The following is a 16,238-nucleotide window of genomic DNA, read 5'->3' on the forward strand; positions in this document are numbered from 1 at the left end:
AACATCCAACTGAAGACTGCATTGCCAAAAGGAAAGCAGGGGAGACCACAACACCGAAGTGCCCCAACTGCAGCAAGGCACACATCTCCATGGCCTGGGGATGCCCGGAGAGACTGGCAAGAGTAAAGGCCGCTCTGCCCAAAGAAACAAGAAGAGAGAGGAGCTTGTCAAGAGGAAGGGCAGCACCAAAACCTCAGCCCAGAAGAAGGTTTTATACAGGGAAGAGCTGGAGGAATCCAGGAGGGAAGCAGGACCCAGCAGGAAAAGAAACAGCTCCAGGTCTGCGTCAAGAAGACCCTCCCCCCAGCAAACAAATCCTCAGGCACCTAAACCATTGCCAAGGTCTATATACATCAAAACAATCGATCTCAGGGACAGATTGACAGACTTCTCCAAACGCATCATAAAAGGAGACATCAATGCAGAAACTATCCAAGAGTGCATAGAAGTACTTCTTAAGAGCTTCATCAAAGGAGCTTCCAAGTCCCCCTCCCCTCTACCACTATGCAGGAGGCAGCGACCCAAGCTGCACCAAAACCCACTCCTCAAACCCCCTCACCTCTACCTTCCACATCCGCCCTCAACCCCTCACCTTCCACATCCTCTGAACAAATAAACCACACCCTCAACTCATCCAACTCACCCTCATCATCACCATCAACCACTGAAGGCATGACAGAGGAAACTGGAATAACATTCGCACCAAGGGACCCCAGACAGTTCTCCTCAACGTACCAATCATGCTGAAGATCATCAATTGGAACGCTGGTGGAATAAGGACATAGGCAGCTATACTAATTGCAGTCTGCAAAACAGAAAATGTGGACATCATTCTACTGCAAGAAACCATGCTAACAACTGGGACAAAATTCAGAATACTGGATATAATGTCTACACAACCCCATGCGTAGGCACAGACAGAGGATTGGCAATTCTCGTCAAGAATACAATCCCAACAGCAAGAACACACAACCCAATCCCCTGTGGCAACAATGTGGAAACCCTAGCAGTGAGAATCACACTGCTAAACCAGAGGATAGATATATACAACATATATAGAAAAATACATAGAGAAGAACCAGGAGAACTGCAGCTCACACAGCTCTTCGCACATGCAGCAGAATCACCAACAATTATATGTGGGGACTTCAACGCGCATCACCCTCTGCTATCATCCCCATCGACCACAAACCAACCTGGAGAGCACATAGCCTACTCTCTAGATGAGTTTGAAGGAGTCTCACTACTCAACTCAGGGCAACCTACACACATAAGAGGAGGCAGATTAGATTTGACATTTGCCACAACAACAATCAGACACCTAACAAGGTGGCAAGTACACACGACATTAGTGAGCGACCACTTTGCCACAGTAACAGAGCTGGAGATGCAGCAACTACCGCCAATACCGCCACCCCCTCCGACATGGAACCAAGACCTAGCAGATTGGGTTGTGTTTCGTCTAGCCCTCGAAGAGTGGGCAGCACAATACACACCTCCAGAAGACATAGATCAGCTAGAAAAAGATCTAGTTGAGGCTATACACAATGCTGCAAACAGGGCAATGCCCATGAGAGTAGGAAGAAGAGACCACACCTACAAAGACTCCTGGTACTACTGCCCAGAAGTAAGAAGACTGAAAACCCTACTGAACAGGGTAACAAAAATTTATAGGAAAAGAAGGACAACAGAAAACAGGGAACTACTACAAGCAGTCAAAATGATGTTCAACAGCAGCTGCAAGAGATAAGAATTGAAAAGTGGATGGAATGGTGTACAAAACTATCACAGTACACATCTCTCTCGGAGCTATGGAAGTGGCTGAACAGAGTAGCCGGAAAGAAGAGAACACCCTAGCAACTCACTCACCCACTAGAAGAAGCGGAAAGACTGGCAACATCCTTCGCCAATAGGACTAGCTCAGGTAACCTCTCCCCTGAAACAAGAAGAATTCAGGATCAACTAGCACCGATTCGATGGGAGGAGATCGATGCGGCCTGCCACAGACCAGACGATACTGACATCCCTTACACAGTAGAGGAACTGAAAGCAGTTTTTAAAGTTGGCAGAGACACAGCACCAGGAGCAGACAGGATAACATACACCATGATCAGCAAAATGGGTCCTGCAGGAGAAACAGCCTTTCTGAGAATCCTGAACAAAACACACATCGAGCACACAAGACCACAAACCTGGCGGCAGCAAGACACGCAGCCAATCCCCACCTAAAGATCCAGAGAACCCAAGACCAATCGCATTGGTGTCATGCATTGAGAAAACTGGAGAAAAAATGGTACTAAATAGAATGAAGTACAAGATTGGTCCACTGCACAAGCAGCTATATGCATATCAGGAAGGAGTCGGAACTACAGAGTGCATAACAGATGTTCTCAGCTATATAAATCAGAAGAAGGCCACAGTAGTCTTCATAGATTTTGAAAAGGCTTTTGAACTAGCCAGTCCAGCAGCAATACTACAATCAGTAGTAAGGAAGGGAGTCCAAGGACACTTACTAGCCTGGACAAAAACTACGTGCTTAGAAGGCAGGCCAGAGTAAAATTCCAAGGAGTGATGTCTACATTCCACGACTTGGAAAATGGCACCCCTCAGGGAGGAATTCTGAGTCCATTTTTATTCAATATACTAATGGAGAATATAGCCTCCCTGCAGCTTCCAGAAGGCGTAGAAATCTTCATCTATGCCGATGATGTGTGTGTAGTAGCAAGAGGAGCTGTTAGAGTACCCAGAATGCAAAGGGCACTCAATGACATCAACAATAAATCAAATGAGCTAGGCCTAAAAAAAAAAAAATAAACATAAATAAAACAAAGGCCATGACAATAAAAGCCCACAGACCGCTGCAACCACTAACAATAGGAGCTGAGCCCATAGAATGGGTAGACAGCTACATGTACCTAGGAGTTGTCATAGATCAGCAGCTAACTTTCAAGGAAGAAATCAAGTACTTGAGAGAAAGAGCAAATGCAAGACTTGCTGCCATGAGATACATGTCATCCCTGAAGGAAGGAGCAAATGAACACATACAAAGGAAGTACTACCTAGCCTGCACCAGAACATTGGTGGACTATGCTGCCCCCACTCTGATAAGGCTGACAGAGGCTCAGAAGGAATCACTGGAGGTCATTCAAAACAATGCAATGAGACTCATGCTAGGAGCACCTACATGGACAAGACTGTGCAACCTCAGGCTTGAAACTAACCTGCCAAAGCTAGAGGATAGGATTGCACAGCGAAATGTAAGCACAATGGCCAAGATGTTCATCTCAGAAAGAGACTCCATCTCTAAGAAAAGAGCAAGAGAGGAACTTGCCAAACACCCACAGATTCAAACTTCGAGTTCCTATGGTAAGGACCAAAGTGACAACATCAAAAGTCTAGGCATGGCAGAAACACTGCTGCAACTAGGTCCAGACACAACACAGGGCACACAACAACTACCACCCTGGAAGAAGGAGACTACAATATACAAATACACAAGCCTGCCAAGAGCAAAAGAGGACTGCACAGGAGAAGAGCTAAGAGTGGCAGCCTATGAAGCAATCAGAAACACTGAGACCATAGGGGCACAAACATACTACACTGATGGCACTGTAGATCCAGAGAATCAAACTACGGGAGCTGCAGTATATTCAAGAAACTTCACAGCCTGCTGGAGGACCTCCAACCACGCCTCCACTATGCAGACAGAGTTAACAGCAATAAGACAGGCACTGCTGTACTCACTGGAGAATGAAGTAGGGCCGTGTAATCATCCACACAGACTCAAAGTCCTCAATGCAAGCCCTGCAACAACAGAAAATTAAAGAAAATAAGGCACTGCTGGCTGGAATTAAAACACTGCTACACCAGCACAGCGAAAGAGGAAGACCTGTCACCTTAAACTGGATACCCAGTCACATAGGAATTCCAGGCAATGAGAGGGCTGATGAGCTAGCCAAAAGTACAAAACACATTGACAGAGTGCAAGTACATATACAACCTGCACTGCAACAAGTCAAAAATGCAATGAAACCACTCTGCAAAGAAAAATTGATAAATGACCATTGTGAGTGGGTAGAAAAGAACTCACCGTCTGCCAGATGGTATAAGAAATCGACTGGTCTAGTGCCTCCTCCCATAGACAGGCACACACCAAGAAAACTTGCTGTGATCATCCACAGACTCAGGCTAGGATATAAAGCCTGCTGGGAAATTGTGGAAAACAGTGTCAGACCATGTGAACACTGTCAAGAAGAAACACAGCAACCACTCCTTCACTACCTGCTGGAATGCAGAGAAACAGCACAGCTAAGAGGTGCAGCACAAAATGCAGTACCTGCACAAGATGCTGAGCATGCAGCTGCCACAGTCACAAAGACAATCATTGAAAACTTAGAAGAGCATGCCCAGGTGCTCTACAACCTACCTCCACCAAGGTAATCAAACTAATAAAATCAATCACCCTCATCACATCCCCTCATTGTAAGGCTCTATCCACATCATCCACTATCATTCTTTTAAAAAACTTTACCTACAACTAAAATCCTCCCGCAGGGACCCAAGGGAGTAAAGGGTTGGACAACCCCACCTGCACCGCTTCTCCGATTTTCGAAAGCCTTACACTCATTCAAACTTCTTCTATAATATGACATGATGGCCCTCTCTTACTGACACCATCATCCTTCCCCTGTCCACTCCTATCTCTACAACTAAAGATATTTCCAATTTCAAAAAAACTAACCATGTACCTAAAGAATCTTTTCAGATCACCTACGGGCCGAACAAGGGAAAGGCCCGTGCCAACAAGAAGTGTTGGCTTAATACAACAACAACAACAACAACTGACACAGACCATTGCACTCAGCGATCCCGTCCCGAAGATGGCCAAACGAGGTGGCCGAAACATGTAGACGCCTTTTAAAAACCAGAAAAGAAGAAATAACAAGAAATACCGGATAGACCCCTGACGACTACCGCCTGTTCCCGACCTACGAAGCGCACCTGTATACCTGTTGACGACCCCAGCCTGTCCCTGATAACCAGTTTGCTTTTGATAACACCAGCCCGCCCGAAATTTCCGTTGACGACCTACAGCACGGTGAACATTGGACAGCTGCTTTATAATACCAGCGTGCCTGAAAGGCAAATCATAAGGAGAATTGAAAGAATATTGTACAAAATCAATTCTGTGAATTCTGCCATTATTTTTAATAAAACTTGTTTGAAAGAAGGTCTGTTTCCAGCATACACACATATTATTATTATTATTATTATTATTATTATTATTATTATTATTATTATTATTATTATTATTTTCTCTCTGTCCATGTCTACCCTCCATCACCGATTTGCTTTTATGCAGATGAACTATAACAACTCAGGATAAGAAATTTTTTTATGGTTGGCATGATTTTTTATAATGCAAACAAAAATAATAATAAAATTAAAAGAAAAACGATAAAATTGCGACTTATATTGGCAGTGCATTAACACCACAAATAAGCTACCGAATTCCAAGAGGAATTTGAAAATATACAAAAAGAGGTGAAAAACAGGACCATGAGTCATTCTTCTATAATTTGTAAACCTCGATAGATATTCTGGCCTACGCTCTATTTTTGAATATATATAGCGATTAGAGAAAGATGAGAATTGTCGAGTTTGGCTGTCGAACTGAATGAATAACATTCCAAACCATAGGTCTATAAGTTACACACGTTTCAGAGATGTGCTCTTCGAGTATAGTCGGACCCAGTGGTGGATCTAGAAATCTTTCGTGGGGTGGGGGCGGGGGTGGCGGGCCCACTCAGGATTATCATATATATATATATATATATATATATATATATATATATATATATATATATATATATATATATATATATATATATATATATATATATATATATATTTGTGATATCTGCTGTGTGTGTGTGTATATAATATATGTATATATATATATATATATATATATATATATATTATTATCTATATATATATATATATAATATACATACATATACTATATATATATATATTATATATTTCTTATATATATATATTTATATGTGTGTGTGTGTGTGTGTGTGTGTGTGTGTGTGTGTTTGGGTATGAAATTTACACACATACGGTACTTATATATCAATATTTATATATATATATATATATATATATTTATATATATAGATATATATTATATATTATATATATATATATAATAGCTATATGGTACACACATTTTAACATATACACAGTAATAGTTGTTATTGTTTTTGTTGTTGTACGGTTGTTGTTGTTGAAACGATCATTAGCTAAGCGAATTTTTGCTGCTGATAATGATTTATTGAAAGAAAATAATGTTGTATTATTCAGATTGATTCCTCTATAGCGGCAATAAACAGTAGCGTACGTTTACCAGTTACTGATTTGCATGCAAATCGAATCGCTCTGACAAAGAGGTCATATTCGAATACAGCCTCGTGAAAGGTAATATCGTGTGAGGGAAGTCTTGAGTGAAAGACACACAGACAGACAAACAGGCAAAGGAAGAAAATGGGTGATTACTATGAGACTGAGGTAAGTTAAATTTCTGCTAATCGATTTTCTGGTCTGACAAACGAGTCTTTAATAAAGATACAGAGGACAGACATCCAATTCAGGCCTTACAGGAAGACCTCTTGTATAAAACTGTTGTATAGTGCCCAAGCCGTTGCTGCCTTTGAAGGGATAAAAATGAAATATACCATAAGTATATGTAATGAAGATATCTATTTTATGAAGGTGATAAAAACATTCTTTTCGTTGATAATTTTACAAATATTCGTTGACCGAAAAAAAAAGAATAGCCGAAAAATATCGCTTCCAAGAATGAACAACAGACAGAGCGTAACAAAAGAACATTAAAACAAAAGCAAGCAATCGGTGCCATGATGCCCTTTGGAATAATTCACATCAATGACAATATCATCCTCATGCAAGGAGATGCAATACGAACACCATCTGGGCAAGAGATTATTATCCACGTGTGTGTCTGCATCAAAACGAAGCCGAATCACAAAAGCATAGCTCCCTGAGGCGCCGCTCCGCTAGTTAACAGCATTCCGATTGTTTGCAGAGCGATTGTGAAATTCCGACATGGCAGACGCCTGTATTGTTCCGGGGACACGTGCCTCTGAACTTTGAGATGCGCTCTGTGACAATATGGCGCATGACGTATTGGCTGCGAGGCAGTGACAAGGCTAAATTAATTCCGAAACTTGCCCTGTCCGGCGTAGCGAACATGGCGGGCTGGATGCGAAAGATACTTTTCATTCATGCTTTCGGGGGGGAGGGGGGTGGCCCCCTACGCGCTGTCTGTATCAGTTCATGGCATTTGTGTAAATCCTTTATCTTACAATTTATTCCTTTCCGTTACGTGTTGAATAAAACGTGGTATTTAATCTCATTTTGAAGCACCAGTATCAAGCCATATTAAAGTTACCACTTAAACGTAATATTGTGGAGAAAAATCATTCTTATCAAGGGGGAATTTATAGTGCTAGATGAAATTTAAAACTAAACAAACGGAATGTGAAACATTATGAATTTTAGATTTATCATATTCGTAGAGAATTAATACTGGACCGTTCATGCTTTCGGGATCTGGCCCCTTCTCGCTTTCTATGTTATATAGTTGATTGAGTTTATGTAATTCTTCTATCGTTCTGTTTATTCTTCTTCCGTTACGTATTGAATAAAAACGTTGTATTTCACTTCATTTTAACTCCCCTGTTTCCATTTGAAAAGAGATAAATGAATACCAAACCATTTCGGAATTAATTCTTAAACTAAATATACTGGGGAAAAAAAATTTTCAGTTAAGTGCGAACTTCTAGCCGTTAATGATATTTCGAACTAACCAAGGAAGGTGAAAATAATCAGTTTAGAACTGATTTCTATTCGTAAAGAATAAATACTGGATCATTCAGGCGTTCGTGGTCCCCCGCCCCCAACAAGTACCCCTTCTCGCTCTTTGTATTAGTTTGTGGCATTTGTATAACCCTCTATCGCACTGTTTAATATTTCCCGTTACGTATTGAGTAAAACGTTTATTTTATTTCCTTTTAGCCTTCCACTTTTCATTTGACAATATGCAATTACTTCTGAAGCTAAAAATTCAGGGTAAAGATTATTCACAATTAAACGTGAAATTTTTAATCTTGGGTGATATTTAGAAGAAAAGGAATGTCAAAAATTAGGAATTTTAATTCTATTTATAATCGTATGGAATTAATACTTGATCATTCATATTTTCGGGGCCCGCCAACATCCGCTCTCTGTATCGGTTTATGGCAATTGCGAGCTCTTTTATCGTTATGTAGTGAAGGAAATAGTATTTAATTTCATGTCTGCTTTTCGGTTTCCATCTGAAAATAGATGCATTAATATCAGGCCATTTTGGAGTTACTTTTAAAACTTGATATTTTGTAAACAAAAACAAAAGCTTGAATTTTAGGCCTAGAAGATACTTAGAATTAATGAAAAAGAAGATGTGAGAGATTATAAATTTAAAGTTTGTTCGTATTCAATTAATACTACTTGATCAAGCGTCATTTATCTTCGTCTGTTGTTCGCAAGTCTTTATGACGAAGTAGTTAGCCCCATCCCATCCTCAATCATGGTTGCGACCCATCACAATCACATACCTGGCATGTACTATCTAATTCGCTGATTAGGTTAACATGGACCCAACTTACGGGAATCGCGCACATAACCTCTCATCGGGAAGGCCAGTGTCTTAACCAGTGGACTAAGGAGTTCCACGTTGGACGAGTGGATTACGTGCTCGCCTACCGATTCGGTAGTCGGGAATTCGATCCAGCGTGGAATTAGAGGAATTTGTTTCTGGTGATTAGTAATTCATTTCTCGATTAAATGTGGATCGAATCCACAATAAGCTGTAGGTCCCGGTGCTAGGTAACCAGTTGGTTCCTAGCCACGTAAAAATATCTAATCCTTCGGGTCAGCCCTAGGAGAGCTGTTCATCAGCTCAGTGGTCTGGTAAAACTAAGATATACTTAGACTATAAAAATTATAGTTAGTGGGGCCCGGTACGTGGGCGGTGAGGCCGGGTGCCACGGCCCCAGATGATGTGACTGTACTCTGAAGTAACAGTTATCTAACACCGGTGTTTTTTTTGCCTAGCTAAAGCTCGAACTTTTTATATCCTTTTCTTGTTATTTTCTATGGTGTTGTACCTGCCCTACTTATTAGAACGTAAGAATTCACAATTCAATTCAATGTTTACCGTAAACTACCAACCGAGCGGTAAACTAGGTAGTCACTGAGTAGGGAAAGACCCTCTCTCCTTCACCCCTCTTTAACCTTTAATGCTAATAAATTGGTCCGTCAGCTGTCAAGCACTTACGTGGGATTCCGCACTGGTGAAAAGTGTTTACAGACAGACAGACCAAACTACTGTTTTTTGTAGTAAGATTCCGCACTGGTGAAAAATGCTTTCAGACAGACAGACCAAACTACTGTTTTTTGTAGTAAGATTCCGCACTGGTGAAAAATGCTTACAGACAGACAGACCAAACTACTGTTTTTTGTAGTAAGATTCCGCACTGGTGAAAAATGCTTACAGACAGACAAACCAAACTACTGTTTTTTGTAGTAAGATTTCGCACTGGTGAAAAATGCTTACAGACTGACAGACCAAACTACTGTTTTTTGTAGTAAGATTCCACACTGGTGAAAAATGCTTACAGACAGACAGGCCAAACTACTGTTTTTTGAAGTAAGATTCCGCTCTGGTGAAAAATGCTTACAGACAGACAGACCAAACTACTGTTTTTTGTAGAAGATTCCGCACCGATGAAAAGTGCTTACATACAACAGACAGACCAAACTACTGTTTTTTGTAGTAAGATTCCGCACTGGTGAAAAATGCTTACAGACAGACAGACCAAACTACTGTTTTTTGTAGTAAGATCGCACTGGTGAAAAATGCTTACAGACAGACAGACCAAACTACTGTTTTTTGTAGTAAGATTCCGCACTGGTGAAAAATGCTTACAGACAGACAGGCCAAACTAATGTTTTTTGAAGTAAGATTCCGCACTGGTGAAAAGTGCTTACAGACAGACAGACCAAACTACTGTTTTTTGTAGAAGATTCCGCACCGGTGAAAAGTGCTTACATACAACAGACAGACCAAACTACTGTTTTTTGTAGTAAGATTCCGCACTGGTGAAAAATGCTTACAGACAGACAGACCAAACTACTGTTTTTTGTAGTAAGATTCCGCACTGGTGAAAAATGCTTACAGACAGACAGACCAAACTACTGTTTTTCCGTAGTAGATTCCGCACTGGTTTTAAAAATGGTTAACAGGACAGACAGGCCAAAAATAATTGTTTTTTGAAGTAAGATTCCGCATGGTGAAAAAACTGCTTACAGGACAGACAGGCCAAACCTAATGTTTTTTCTTTTTGAAAGCTAAGATTCCGCACTGGTGAAAAGGGTGCTTACTGACAGACAGACCAAAACTACTGTTTTTTGGTAGAAAGATTCCGCCAACGGTGAAAAGTTGGTTACATTACAACAGACAGTCCCAAAACTACTGTTTTTTGTAAAGTAAGATTCGCAAACTGGTTGAAAATGCTTACAGACAGACAGACCAAAATTTTTTACGTTTTTGTAGTAAAGATTCCGCATGGGAAAAAAATGCTGGGCTTACAGGGAAAAACAGACAAGACCAAATACTGTTTTTTAGTAAAGATTACGCATTGGTGAAAAATGCTTAGAGACAAGACAGACCAAACTAATGTTTTTTGTTTTTTAGTTAAGATTCCGACTGGTGAAAAATTGCCTGACAGACAGAAAGACCAACACTACTGGTTTTTTGTAAAAGTAAGATCCGCACTTGGTGAAAAAGCTAGGAGAAGGACAGGCCAAAAACTAATGTTTTTTATGAATCGTAAGATTCCGCACTGGTGAAAAATCTGCATTACAGACAGCAGGACAGACCCAAACTAACTGTTTTTGTAGAAGATTCCGCACCGGTGAAAAGTGCTTACATACAACAGACAGACCAAACTACTGTTTTTTGTAGTAATATTAAGATGGAAGTGAAGTAACAATGTTGAATGAGATGAGAGAAAATGTAGGCAAGCTTTAGAAGATAATACTGTTTAGTATATATGAAGTAAGAATAGTTTTAGAAAATAAGAAACATGTCGTAAAGAAAACTGGAAACAGTAGATCATCAAATCAGTATTTTCATGTACTGATCGCATCAAGGATGAGTACAATACATTAGTGGATAGTTTACATAATTCGGAAGCACTAGGCGGAAAACGAGTTTGAACGGGAGACCCTTTGCCTCTAGGGAGTGAAAAACGGAGTAGGGAGTATAATATAATAACAGAGATGACTAGTTCCTGTGTTCATAGGCGGTCGACACGATACAGCTGATCCTTTTTGAAGTAGGCATATATATATGTATAGTGCGTTTACTTTTCTAAGATCGCTGTGGTGTGGCCTGTACAGAAATCATACGTTGCCAATTTTCACGTTATGGTAATCATATTAGCTTCACGGAGTCTATTGAAATAGTTTTAATTTCTTAAAATGTGATTCTTTGTTTGCATCAGATATTTTGAATATGTCTTATTTCGTATATTCTTCGTGAAAACCTCAGTTTCACTAATGAAAATGAAGATATGGCATGTTTTTTCCTCGGCGATGCCACATCTGAGTTCAGGGGACCTATGGTTTATAAGAGGATTTAAAAGGTCATGGTCAATATCATTAAAGATACTCGCACTCGATCACCCACTGTGAAAAGTATGGACAGCCCAGCCCAATGACTCCCGTGAACGTCTTCACCTACCACCTGAGGCCAAGGAAATAGTCTATAATATCCTGAAATACTTCATTTTATAAAAATATCTTGAAGGTCCTGTAACTGATGTTTCAAGGCTATCCAGAGAACATCTGAAGCAACAAAGTGTTAGAAATGACTATTCGTAGACTTAAGAAGCAAGAGAGGCGGGAAATATGGTAGAATCTCCAGTGTTTCAAAAAAGAAAAGAGAAAGTGAATCCTGTGACTGACTTGGATGATTTTGATAAAAATGTTATGCAGAGAAGGAATGCGTGGTTGTCTATAATTATAGAAAGAGAAAGAAGGAATAGCTAAGTAGAATCAGGAATGGAAAAAAAAAAGTTAACAGGGAAGAAGCAAACCCTTTCCTTCGACTCCCAAGGTCTAAAGCGAATCCTCCTAAGAAGGATTATATCTGTGGGAAGCATTTAATGGGACTTACATACCCTTAGATATGACAACTCTGCCTTTTCTACCTGGCCCCACCCTAGCGATCTTAGAAAAGTAAACGCACTTTTTTTTTTTATAGCGGCAGTTATTCTGTAAGTTTTCCATACAGGGAGCTTCTTATCTTTGATTCAGGAGTTAGGGAATGAAATTCACAGGGATTCTTCTTTTGTTGTTGTGACTTTTAGATCAAGTCATCCTTGTTCTGTCACGGGCTCTTGCTCTTGGGAAGCCCGCAAGAGTTTTGCTATATATATATATATACATATATATATAATATATATATATATATATATATATATATATATATATATATATATATACATACATATATTATACATACAGCGTGTTTCGAAATTAGAGCCCCAACCCCTCTACAGCATAAACTAAAATTGATATAGGCAAAAAAAAAAAAAAATTCAGAACAGGTATTTATTTAAGTTTCTCTTTGAGTATTTAATATTTTGTGTGGCCTCCATCTGCCTGTACCACAGCCTTAATTCTTGAGGGGTATGATTTCAGCAAATCGCAGAAAAGCTGAGACTCAAACCATTTCCCTGAGCACTTCGGTCACCTCTCTTCGCAGGCCGTTGAGGCTTGGTATACCATCATAGTTCACTGTGTGCGCTTCAACACGATCTTTGAAGATACTACCAATGTTTTCACACACATTAAGGTCAGGGGAGCTACCTGGAAATTCACTTGACGAGAAGAAATCGATACCACTGTTTCGAAGCAGCTCCTGTGTCTGAAGAGTCTTGAAACATTGTGCCTTATCATGCAAAAATGTGACTTCTTCAACAGATAACACATTTTCAGGATCTTTGAGGAAAGGAAATACTCCACCAGTAAGCACAGTTTCTCTGAAGTATTCGCCATTCCATGACTGTCCTTTTTCTTTGATGATCCACATTAACCGTTTGCCTGTGAAACAGAGAAAAATTCCCAAACATTCAGGAAATTTCACAACTTGGCGATAGCGCACGTCATCGCTAATATCATCCAACTTTGCAACCCAAATAATGTCATTTTTATGATTTGGCTTCCTGACCGTGTAAATGAAGAATTCATCTGATGCGGCCACATGAAATGGCTTGATACCAGATTTTTTCAACTCACCAAATACTTCTCTTCTTTCCCCTTTTTGTTTCTAGTTCAAGCACCAATTTACGTAAAGAGTTTCTTGGTCTACCCCCTGCCTCAGCTATGATGTCTTTTGACTCCTGAGAAAGGACTTCAGGCCTTCCAAGATTCTCACTCTTTTCGTGATGACAGTCATATGGATTTTTGTTCCAGTTCCTTTTAACAAAGGATTATCTCTTTTAATGTAAGCTATCTCTTTTAAGCTATCCAGGAATGTGAAATGAAGGTTGCGCCAGCATCCCTGGCCTCTCTGAAGGTTATAGCGCGGATTTCGTCAATCCATTTGATTTCTCCGAGTCGTTAGCCATGGCTGTATCTAACTCCGTCACTCAGTCTGAAAATACAAGAAATATAAAGTGAAAAATAGCTTAATAGAAACTTAAGATAATGTACTTGGAGATATTGGCTATAGCAGAAAACTTCATAACTTTCTATTTGTTCTGTGGAGGGATGGGCTCTAATTTCGAAACACCCTGTATATATATATATATATATATATATATATATATATATATATATATAGATATATATATATATATATGGGAGACAAGGAGATAACCGGTCATCAGGTGAGAGTACATTTATTGCCGACGCGTTTCGTAACACATAGTTACATCATCAAGGCTAAAACAGAAACAACACAAATTAAAAATACATGAAACATAACTTTGACTTTAAGAGTCTCAACAAATATACAAAAAAAATACATAAAATGAAAGCAATTTAAAAAGCACCTGCTAGACTAAAAAGTTGAAGACTGAGTGATTCGGAAAGAAGGGAGAAGCAACGAAGAAAGCCGGTTCAACCCAGATACAACGGCTTGTTTGGCCCAAGACAGAGAAATCAATATAATTGATGGTGGTTTTACAAATTTTTGCATGATTTCTGATATTAGAAAATTCAGGATTGGACACTCTGCAGCCAGTACGATGACTTACACCATTATGTGAATCAGCTCTGACTTTTAGCAATCGTTTAGTCGAACCCACGTAAGTCTCCAAATCACATCTGGGGCAAGTAGATTTATATACGACTGAAGATTGCAATATTGGGCAGAGTCTGTCTTTAAATTTGAAAAGTGATCCTATTGTAAGAGGATTGTTTGGAATTAATATAACTTGCAACATATTAAAGTGTTTTTCAATTGCAGACTTGAGATTCCTTCTAAATTTATCGTCTTGGATGTATGGAATACTGGCAAATAGTTTCTTTCGTGGAACAGTGCTTATGGAAGGGGAGTCCGATAATTTCTTATTTAGAAAATTCTTGCAATGTTTGAAGAAAACATGTGAGGGAAACCGGTTATCGGAAAAATATTTAAACAGGAACAATATTTTCTTATGATACAAATCCTAGGAAGAGGTTAGAGTGTAAGCTCGATGGAGCAAGGTAAAAATTGAATTAAGTTTAAAATTATAAAAACAAGCACTATAAAAAGTTTGAACCCAGACCGGAGAACGCCTTTTTTCTAAAAACGGAAGTGTTAAAACTATCACCACTTCGAAACACCAAAACATCCAAAAATGGTAATCGATCATTTTCCTAAAACACACAAAGAAGGAACCCCAATGAGACCAATATTGTCATCAATTCATGCTCCGAATTACAAACTAGCTAAATACCTAGTTCCTTTACTAGAACCATTTACTTCTAATCAACATACCTTGAAAAACTCCGAAGAATTCAAATCATATGTTTTATGTCAAGACTCTGACTTATATATGACCAGTTACGATGTTGAATCTTTATTTACAAATGTCCCATTAGAAGAAACAATCGAGGTTTAGATAAATTTTTATTGAACCTAATGACACTTATTTTAACTATGATCGTTGCCTTTTTAAGAAATGGTTGCAATTAGCAGTGCTGGCCACTGACTTTAATTTTAATGATCATCTTTATAAACAGGCTGACGGAATGGCAATGGGATCACCTCTCGGTCCCCCGTTTTCCAACATTTTCATGTGCTTCTTGGAAGAGGACATGTTGGAAAATTGCCCCATTGGTTTTTATCCTCTTGTGTATAAACGGTTTGTCGATGACACCTTTGTTCTTTTCAAATCAGCTTTCCATGCTGATCAATTTCTCTCGTACATCAATGAATTACATCCTAATATCAAGTTTACATTAGAGAGAGAGGAAAATGATTGATTACCAATTTTGGATGTTTTGGTGTTTCGAAGTGGTGATAGTTTTAACACTTCCGTTTTAGAAAAAAGACGTTCTCCGGTCTGGGTTCAAACTTTTATAGCGCTTGTTTTTATAATTTTAAACTTAATTCAATTTTTACCTTGCTCCATCGATCTTACACTCTAACCTCTTCCTGGGATTTGTATCATAAGGAAATATTGTTCCTGTTTAAATATTTTTTCGATAACCGGTTTCCCTCACATGTTTTCTTCAAACATTGCAAGAATTTTCTAAATAAGAAATTATCGGACTCCCCTTCCATAAGCACTGTTCCACGAAAGAAACTATATGCCAGTATTCCATACATCCAAGACGATAAATTTGAAGGAATCTCAAGTCTGCAATTGAAAAACACTTTAATATGTTGCAAGTTATATTAATTCCAAAAAATCCCCTTACAATAGGATCACTTTTCAAATTTAAAGACAGACTCTGCCCAATGTTGCAATCTTCAGTCGTATATAGTGGGTTCGACTAAACGATTGCTAAAAGTCAGAGCTGATTCACATAATGGTGTAAGTCATCGTACTGGCTGCAGAGTATCCAATCCTGAATTTTCTAATATCAGAAATCATGCAAAAATTTGTAAA

This window comes from Macrobrachium nipponense, chromosome 17, assembly GCF_015104395.2.
Source record: "Macrobrachium nipponense isolate FS-2020 chromosome 17, ASM1510439v2, whole genome shotgun sequence".
In the NCBI taxonomy this organism is placed as follows: Eukaryota; Metazoa; Arthropoda; class Malacostraca; order Decapoda; family Palaemonidae; genus Macrobrachium; species Macrobrachium nipponense.